The sequence below is a fragment of the Chiloscyllium plagiosum genome, chromosome 25, assembly GCF_004010195.1.
Source record: "Chiloscyllium plagiosum isolate BGI_BamShark_2017 chromosome 25, ASM401019v2, whole genome shotgun sequence".
Classification (NCBI taxonomy): Eukaryota; Metazoa; Chordata; class Chondrichthyes; order Orectolobiformes; family Hemiscylliidae; genus Chiloscyllium; species Chiloscyllium plagiosum.
Genome location: NC_057734.1, coordinates 10,228,683 through 10,238,484, shown reverse-complemented (window position 1 = coordinate 10,238,484; position 9,802 = coordinate 10,228,683). Strand labels below are relative to the sequence as shown.

Here is a 9,802-nt window from a genome sequence, read left to right as displayed (position 1 = left end):
GCGGGTTTCCTCCGGGTGCTCTGGTTTACTCCCACAGTCCAAAGATGTGCAGGTCAGGGTGGATTGGCCATACTAAATTGTCCCATAGTGTTCAGGGATGTGAAGGCTTGGTGGGTTAGTCATAGGAAAAGCGGGGTTGCAGGGATAGGATATAGTATGGGTCTGGGGTGGGATGCCTTCAAAGAGTCAGTGTAGGCCCAAGGGGCCAAATGGCCTGCTTCTACATTGTTGGGATTCAATGATTCTATGGGAAGAGGCATCAAAGTTGCCATCCCAAAAGCATGACGCATCCAGACAGAATTGCTTTCTATGGTGTATCTGTAAAAGTTGGCGAGGGTCCTTTACGGACCTGCTGAATTTTCTTAGCCTCCTGGGGAAGAAGAGGTGTTGTTGTGGATCAAAGCATAGGGAGTGAAAGCTAGAACAGGGTTCTGATGTGGATGATCAGTCACAGTTGGATTAAACAGTGGAATAGGCTCAAAATGCCAAAAGACCTCCTCCTGCTTCTATTTTCTCTGCTTTTCTGAGAGTACCAATGTATTAATCATGCATGCACTGATTCAGAAAGGCCAGTCAAGGGCACCAATGTGTAACTCATTGGTAAGTAATTCCTTTTAATGAACATTAAAAATCATGGCCTCAAGCAGTCGCGATCATTACATTGTTTGCATTAATTGACTCCTTGTCATTTTAGATAACCACATCTGTTCAATTACCAACTTAAAGGTTCACATTGGGTTGTCATTTCCAAATCACATTCCATGCCTCATACTGGAACACTCAGCTGCTATGTTTGCACACTAAACCTTAAGTGTGCAAAGGTCTAGTCTGTGATGATCAAGGATGCCTTTTTTTCTGGGGGAAAGGGTACTATCATGATGGAGAAGTGCATGAATTTTACACCTCGGTGCAGTGTTAGAACTTTTGATCTGTAACATATCTTTGGGTAATGTATCATCTTTTGGGGATCCTTATGGAGGCATGACACTGGTCACCCGGAAAGACTCCGTGACACACTATTTCAGGGCCTTACACGTCGTTTCATTGTGGGGTGTCAGGAGTGATGTTACTGAAAGGCTGTTCTATGTCTGATCTTACTTGCAGGATCATCAGCATCTGATATGGACATTACAGCTGGTGGAATCTTTGTGATCATGCTGTGTAGGCAAAGTTAGTGTCTAAAGGGAGAGCAATTATAACCTTATCAGGAAAAACAGTAACCTCCAGCTGCCAAGAATCTCACCCCCCCCCAAAAATAAACCACTTCGCCAACAAAACGGGAAAATCCAGTCCTCAATAATTGTAAGATAGTCTTTCTGTTTATCCTCAGGAAATGTTTACAAGTTGTGTTATTCATTGTCTGAAGATGCGATTAAAATGTACTAATTTTGTAGAATTTATTGCTTTATTTGCATTATACAGTTTGTCAGGGTTGCATCATGCTTTGTATTCAGGTTTCAGTGTTACCATGAAAGATGTGCAACAACGTAGGATTCTGTTCAAAAAGGGTAGGGGGTGTCACTCCAAGTGCAAAGGTGAGTGGACATATCAAACATCGCGAGGTGAGTGGTGGATGTTTGAAATGGATGATCCTGGGACGTGAAACTGATGACTTCAGTGACTTTAAGAGGGAGTTTCAAACACACATTGTCGAGAAAAGCAATCGACCATCGTCCAATACCAATTGTCATTAATGTTCAGAGAGGTTATAGCATGGTATGTATTCTGGTTGATTGTGCAATCTCCAAGCTTAGAACAGAGATTTATTCACATCTTTGAAAACTATGACCTGGGAGTGCTTCCTGTTCACACGATATCATACAGAAACCCCAACATGCATGAGATTAAAATCAGATCTATGCTCCAGGCTTTCAAGTAAAACTCAGACTGGTTCCACACTCCTAATATCTGCCTCAGGCTAGGCCTAAAAACTCAACTCCAACCTCAACGTCCTTTCCACACAGTCTGAGACTGCTCCAGCAGCCACAGCTTCAACATCCCCGCTGCTTCTATTTTCCATCACTCTCCACCAAGTCAACCCAGTGCTGAAAAGGGACTGGAAGTGTAGTGTAATGGCGGAGGGGAATGGGAGCAAGATTTCCATTGAGCCTGGGCTGGCCCGATATCACACGAGGTGTTCGAACCTCCTTGCAGGAATTCTTCAGGGTCCCAGGCTCGACTCAGTCAGAAAGAGATCAATTTGAAATCCTTATCGAGATGGAGATACTATACCTTATTGCACAGTTTAGTACAACTGAGCGACATGATGGGCCATTTCAGATCCAAGGACATTGCTGGGGGTCTGGTGAAAACATAGATGGGTCAGACCAGGTTTCCTTCAACAGCCAAAAGGATATTAAAGAACTAGATGAGCTTTTACAATAGCCCAATAAACACAGTTACTGATTCCTGCATATTATTGATATTAGTTTTCACTACAGGTTATTCAAATGAATTGAATATTCCTTAGGCTGTCTGCATCATATTCCACCAACATGCAGCAGTCATAGGGACCTTGGGCGAAATACTGTACAGAAAGTGACCCTTGATCACTGAAGTGGTAGAGGTGGGTACAATTACATTTGCATGTTTCGACAGGTGCATGGATAGGAATGATTTAGAGGGATATGTCTGTGTAGAGTTTGCACATTCTCCCTGTGTCTGCATGGGTTTCCTCAGGGTGCTCCGGTTTGCTCCCACATTCCAAAGATATGCAGGCCAGGTGAACTGGCCATGCTAAATTGTCCATAGTGTTAGGTGCATTAGTCAGACGGGGAGGGGTGAGTTACTCTTTGGAGGGTTTGTGTGGACTTGTTGGGCTGAAGGGCCTGTTCCCACACTGTAGAGAATCTAATTTAATCTAATCTCAAACACTGGTAAATGGGATTCGTTCAGTCTAGGAAACCTGGATAGCATGGATGAGTTAGGCTGAAGAGCCTGTTTCCATACTGTATGACTCTATGACAGTTCGGAATAACAGTGTTGAAGATACTATTGCATCAAGATTATCATTTCCAGCCCTTGACATTTCTAGGATTCAATAACGTGCTCTCTGGGAGTAGCCTGGATATGTTAAATTGCCCTTTCATGCCTTTGCCTGGAAGTGTAAGTGCTGGGCTATAGATAATTGAGATGTTCAATTCATAATTAGTATCAGGAAAGATCAGCACAAGTATCAAGGTCAAATCTTTACTGAGGTAATCATTGTCTCCCAATTTACAGCAATGTGGCCTGTCTTAGTTACTTTCCCACTGCATTTTCAAGCTATGTTAACCCTTTCTTGACTGTTCATACTGCCCAGACATGGGGGCTTCTGTTGTTCTAAGGCTGAGCTTGTATAGGTCCTTGTTTGGATCAGCCTGAGCAGGTTAGATCCACTCATTCATTGAACTTGGCTGTCTCAATGAACTAAGACTGACTTCACTGTAGTGATGGATCTGTTTGAAAATGCCTTAAAGTCTGTTGTACTATGGCACACATTCCAGAACATGCAGGAACTATCCCTTTGAGACTGTTACAGGATATCACATCATGTGACATTCCTCACTTTCAGTCATTGTCTCTATGTGATGGAGTCAGTGTCATCAGTCAGTTATGGTTGTGATGTTCAGTAACATCAGTAAGCAAGCTAGAAGACTATTACATCTGCAATATTCTACCCTTGAAATTAGATACTGTTGTGACTAAACTGAAGGTATTTGATTTGACTTATTTGATTTATTTATTGTCATGTGTATTCTGTTGCAAAATATAGTGACAAGTGTTGAGTAACATTGCCACTCTCTGGTGCCATCTAAAACACTGGAAAATAAGCCAAAAATGTAGAATATAAAGGCAGGAAAATACAGAAATAAAGAAAAAGTGCTAGACTTTAAGTGTTTAGTGCTCCTCTGTGGACTATGGGCCTGGTGGCCAAACATGAGTCCCCTTCGCCAATGTGCCACCACTAGAACCAAGATCACCAACTCTTTGGCACTATCATGTCGCCACCGACACGTTCACCACGCCACCGGCTCTCGTACTGGTCCCAAACCCACCTTAGTCGTCACCTCCATGAATCTGCGCTGGACGCGAACGCTGCCGGGACCCAAACTCCCCTCCACCATGGCAACCTGAGTTGGCACTAGGACCGCCTCATGCTTGGAGAAGCCACCGGGAACTCCAACTTGACTCCAATGCCGTCACCACAACAGAGCTCTTCAACCAGAGAGGTAAGCAAAATGAAAGAGAAGAAGGGATCTGAAAATGAGAAAAGAGAGAAAACAAAGAAAAGAAATTAAAAGAAAAGCAGGCGGAGAAGACGAGCCCCGTGAGGGAGTCAGAACCCCTACTCCACCGTCATCTTAGCAGAGGTTTTCACAGCTTGTAGCTAGGCAGGCTGAAACTGCTGCCATTATAACTGTCAACACCAGTATTCCAAGGTCAGACCACATTTGGAGTATTGTGTACAGTGTTGGGCCCCATATCTCAGGAAGGATGTTCTGGCCCTGGAGCATATTCAGTAGAGGTTCACAAGAATGGTCCCAGGGTTGAAAAGCTTAACTTATGAGGAATGTTTGAGGCCTCTAGGTCTATACTTGATAGAATTTTGAAGGCTATGGGGGAAATCTAATTGAAACTTACAGAATGCTGAATGGCCTGGACAGAGTGGATGTTGGGAGGATGTTTCCATTGGTTGGAGAGTCTGGAACACGAGGGCACAGATTTAGAGTGAAGTAAAGATGCTTTAGAACAGAGATAAGAAGAAATGTCTTCAGCCAGAGAGTGGTGAATCTATGGAATTCACTGCCACAGAAGGCTGTGGAGACTGGGTCATTGAGTATATTTAAGACAGATAGATAGGTTCTTGATTATCAAGGCAATCAAGGGTTACAGGGAGAACGTGGGAGAATGGGGTTGAGAAACTTCTCAGCCATGATTGAATGGTGGAGCAGATCTGATGGGCTGAATGGCCTACTTTCTGCTCCTATGGCTTATGGTCTTATGATCTTATTCCAGTGTATCACAGTAGACCAGCAGCCTGCCAATGCTGGTTACCCACCAGCAGTTATCATGCCTTTATCAGTAAAAACCTCTTGTACCGTTTACAGGTGAACCACCCAAGCAAACCAGAGGCGTTCCCATTGGCAAACAGCTGACAAGAAAGAGGAAATGGGTGGAGAGGCAGTGGGGGCAAGGAGAGAAGGCAGCTAATGGAACCTTCTCTGGCTGCATGTGATTGACTCTGCTGCCTGCAGAGTCGGGGAAGCAACTCCAAATCCAGCTCCCCATTCATCGAGAGTGCTACACCCTGCCTTCCCTCTGTCACTGACCTTTACATATCAAAATGCTCAAATAAAAGCCACCTAATAAAACATTGAGAACTAAATTTACAAATTAAACCATGCCATAGTTCATGAAAAGACCAAGTACTCCTCCTTGTCGATTCCCTCCATTTTTAATGTTACTTTTCTGGTCCTTTGCTGATCCTAATAGGGACTGAAATGGGGATTTGCAAGGGGCATGGCTAGGGTTAAGTGATTACCTTACCCACCTGTGAGCTGAATGCAATCCAGGCCATGGTGACAGACTAGGAAACCTAGTCCCTAGAAGGGTTTTAAGTGGATGATGTGGAGCTATTAAATGAGCTTACGACACTTAAAGTTGATGTGGGAGAGGGTAGCACCGAAGCACATGAAGGAGGTGAGAGGGGAAACTGCAGAGGGACTGCCAAATATCCTTCAATCATCCCAGGATTCAAGGGACTAGAGAATTGTGTCCTGGTTCAAAAGAGGTTGTAAAGATAAGTCTGGAATTTACAGGCCAGTCTATTTAATTTTGACGGAGGGGAAATTGGTAGTAACTATTATTTGGGCCAGAGTTAATAGTCACATGGAAAAATGTGCATTGATTCGCTAAAGGCAGCAAGGATCTGTGGAGGAAAAGTCTTCCTGACTAACTTGTTGGATTTTCTTTTTGGTGAGGTAACAGAAAGGGATAATGTGGGAAAACATGACGATGCACTATACATGGACTCGTACACACAGCATGCATTTCACACGTGCCACACAATAGAGTTGCGATGGTAGTTATAGACCATAGAATTAAAAAGGATCTGTAGCAACATTGGTATACAATTGGCTGAGGTTTATGAAATATAGAGTGATGGTTAATGGGTGCTTTCAGGCCAGAGGAAGATTTGTGGAGATGTTTTCCAGGAATCGGTGTTGGAACTCTTGCCTTTCTTGATGAATAAATGAAATAATCTAAATCTTGGCTGTCAGAGGACAATTTCAAAGTTTGCACATGACACAAAACTTGGGAGCATTTATCCAAGAGGACTGTGCAGAATTCCAAAAGGACGTAGACAAGCTGGTGGAGTGGGCAGATGGATGAAGTTCATGAAAAGTAGTGTGAGATGATCCATTTTGGGACAAAGAACGGTATAAAATTTAGGATCTGCTGAGTTTTTCCAGCAATTGCTGTTTTTGTTTCTGATTTTCAGTAGCCACAGAATAATAGCTGGGCTTCTGGGGTTATGAGGAAAGATTATCGAAATTCAGGCTTCTTTCCTCTAGCATTTAGAAGGTTAAGGGGGTGATCTGATTAAAGCCTTTAAGACATTAACAGGAAAAGACAGCATAGATAAATATAGACTACTTCCACTGCTTGAGAATGCTAGAACTAGGGGGCATAGTCTAAAAGTTAGTGTCAGGAGAGACGTTAGGAAGCACCTCTACACACAAAGGGTGGGAGAGGTTTGGAACTCTCTTCCACAAATGGCAATGGATGCTGGATCAGTTATTAGTTTTAACTCTGAGATAGATAATTTTTTTGTTAAGTGTAAATATTAAGGAATATGGGCCAAAGGCAGGTATTTGGAGTTAGGCCACAGATCAGCCATGATTGCAGTGAATGGTGGAACAGTCTCAATGGCCTGACGGCCTACTCCTGTTCCTGTGTTCCTATGTCCACTTCAAATCACCTCATTGACTGTAGAGTGCGATGGATAACCAGATACTGCAGAAAAACAAGTTCCCTCTTTCTTCCGGGCTCCAAGGGTTTGTAACAGTACAAGATCTTAGATTTAGACTTCTGTTTCATTGTCATGTATACTCAAGTACGGGCTACAAGAGTACAGTGCAAAGTGTACAATGTCACTACACCCAGTGCCATCTTAGGTACAAGGTACCTAGGTACAAAACCTTAGTTACAGGAGTAGAGAAATAAATAAATAAGTTAAAAAGTTCAGCATTACAGTCTGCTTAGTGTAAAAGTGGAAAAATAAAGAAATAAATTTAGAAAGTCAAACATTACAGTTCTTTCTTAAAGCATGGGCCTGCACATGCTCCAAGCTGGGTGTTCTCCAGGTGGGCTCAAATTGCATTCCCAGAGGAAAAGGTGTCTCTCAACCATCTACAGACCTGAACATTACTATGGTTACTGCTGGCTGTGCACAAGCTGTTATGAGGGTGTTGATGAATATCAGGAAAAGGATCAGTGTTTTGCATGTCTCACACAGCACAACCATTCTCAATCAAATATGTTTTCACAGTAACCAATAGGAACTGATTTCTCTGACTGACTGTAGGAGGCGTTATCACCCGCCTGCTTTGAACACAGGTTCAGTCAGTGTAGCTCAGTTTACCCCGGTGCTTTCATTGACAACATTTGAGCAAATAGCCAAGCAAGGGCTGAAATATGTGATCCCATCTGATCCATAGAGAAGCTCATACTCACTGATTCTGCACACACAGCTGACATTGCATCTTGCTGTTAGATTTCTGTGAGCCATTGTAAGTGAAGGGCCTGTGGTGTATGGTATATTAATGCCCTCAAGTTTAATACTTTCACAGACAGCAATGAACAGTGTAGAGAAGCACAATAAAGAAACCCCACTGCAGATCAAAACAAGGCGTGCTGTTCCTCAGGCACCAAGCTTGAGCCTTTTAATAATATAGCCCCCAAGGATAAAGCCAACGCAGGGAACAATGGTCACACCAGTGTCAATGCTTGCGCTTACTGAGATTCAATGAACTTGGGAATGAAGATAATAAAAGTGGTGACGATAGCATTTTGTGCTGTGTATGCCAAACTCACAAACAGGCACAACAGGAAGATCCTGACAGCAGATCAAAGCAAATTTGGTTTCAGATCCTGACAGCAGCTTTGGAAACGTATTTAATGTCCCTTCCAAAAGCCGTTGAGGAAGTGACAGTATTCTTTCGAGGTTCTTTGGTGTTGATTTCCCTTTCAACATTCCACCATCATTATTTGGATCACCCGAGCCCATTTTTGTTTCCTCCTTCTGTTGAGGTGGTAGTTTTAGGGAGAAGGTGAACGTTGGCACTATAACTAAGAGTGTGGCAACCGCACAAAGTGAAAAATCCATTCCATCAATTGCCAATAAAGCACGGTTCACTCTGGTCAATCTGAACTACGGTCCTGGAGTCCAAGTAGAAATCAATCAATACTTCCCCTAGCAGATATCTTGCTGGGGAGCCCAATGTTCCCCTTACATACTTGTTGGCCGAGTATAAAGATGCGTTCTCTGCTTTCACATTATCGTCCAGGTAAGTGGGCCCCAGGGTGTAGATGGGGATTGAGCCCACACCTACGAGGAACTGAACACAGACTAAAAGGGCCACATGGTGGTGGCTGTAAGAGTCCTTCCCAAAACAGCAACTCTCCTGCTCCTCAGATGTTGCCCGACTTGCTGTGCTTTTCAGTGCAACCCTTTTCAACTCTGATCTCCAGCATCTGCAGTCCTCACTTTCTCCAGAGACCTTAGTGACACAGGCCAGGGCCTGGGGCGCAGCTCTCGTTGCTGCCGCTGTACAGATACCCCTGTTGGAGACGGATGTGTTCAACTCCAGGGCCTGGTATGGTAGTGGGGGGTGGGGGGGTAGGTGGGAGATGAAATGAGGCAGCCTGAAGACCACTCATGGCTAGCCAATGGGCCCTACTACCTTTGGTATATGTTACATAGAGTAGCACATCTCAAAGCACAAAACAGCTTCAAAGTCTGTCTTATTAGGAGAGTAAATGATAACTGGCAATTTGTTGTTCTTGCTTAAGATTTGTAGTGAACCTTGTCTGCATTCATATAAGAATGCCATGAATTTAAAGGAAATTTATTGCTCCCATAAACGTAATTCTGGTTACATTTTTCCACTTTCTGTACATTAAAGATTATTAGGGTTTACTCGACCTGATCCTGTCACTTCTCAAGCAGGTAAACTGATGCTATGCAGTGCAATGATGCCCTATGAAGGTAGTGTATTATATCTAATGCTACGTAGTCCAGTTATTGGTTATAGCTTTATCACTCAAACACCAACCTCTCCAATTAGAAGGTCACAAATCCAGGTCTCCCTGTACAGATAGAACATAGTATTTGTCCTCGGCACCAGATTTGTCCTCGGCTGCTTTGGGAAGCGAGAAATGTGATTGCTTCACCGCTTGCGAAGATCTTTGCATCCTCGCTCTCCATCAGAGTTGTACCTGAGGACTGGAGGGAGGCAAATGTAATTCCTCTCTTCAAGAAAGGAAATAGGGAAATCCCCAGCAATTACAGACCAGTCAGTCTCACATCTGTCGTCTGCAAGGTGTTAGAAAGGATTCTGAGGGATAGGATTTATGACCATCTGGAAGAGCATGGCTTGATTAAACGCAGTCAGCACGGCTTTGTGAGGGGCAGGTCATGCCTCACAAACCTTATCGAGTTCTTTGAGGATGTGACTAGAAAAGTTGATGAGGGTCGAGCTGTGGATGTGGTGTATATGGACTTCAGCAAGGCATTTGATAAGGTTCCCCATGGTAG

The 9,802-nt window shown here is 43.6% G+C and overlaps 1 pseudogene; it reads right to left on the bottom strand.

The window, feature by feature from the left end:
- Positions 1-7,998: 7,998 nt before the first annotated feature.
- Positions 7,999-9,802, bottom strand: part of LOC122562394 — a 119,733-nt pseudogene continuing 117,929 nt past the window's right edge.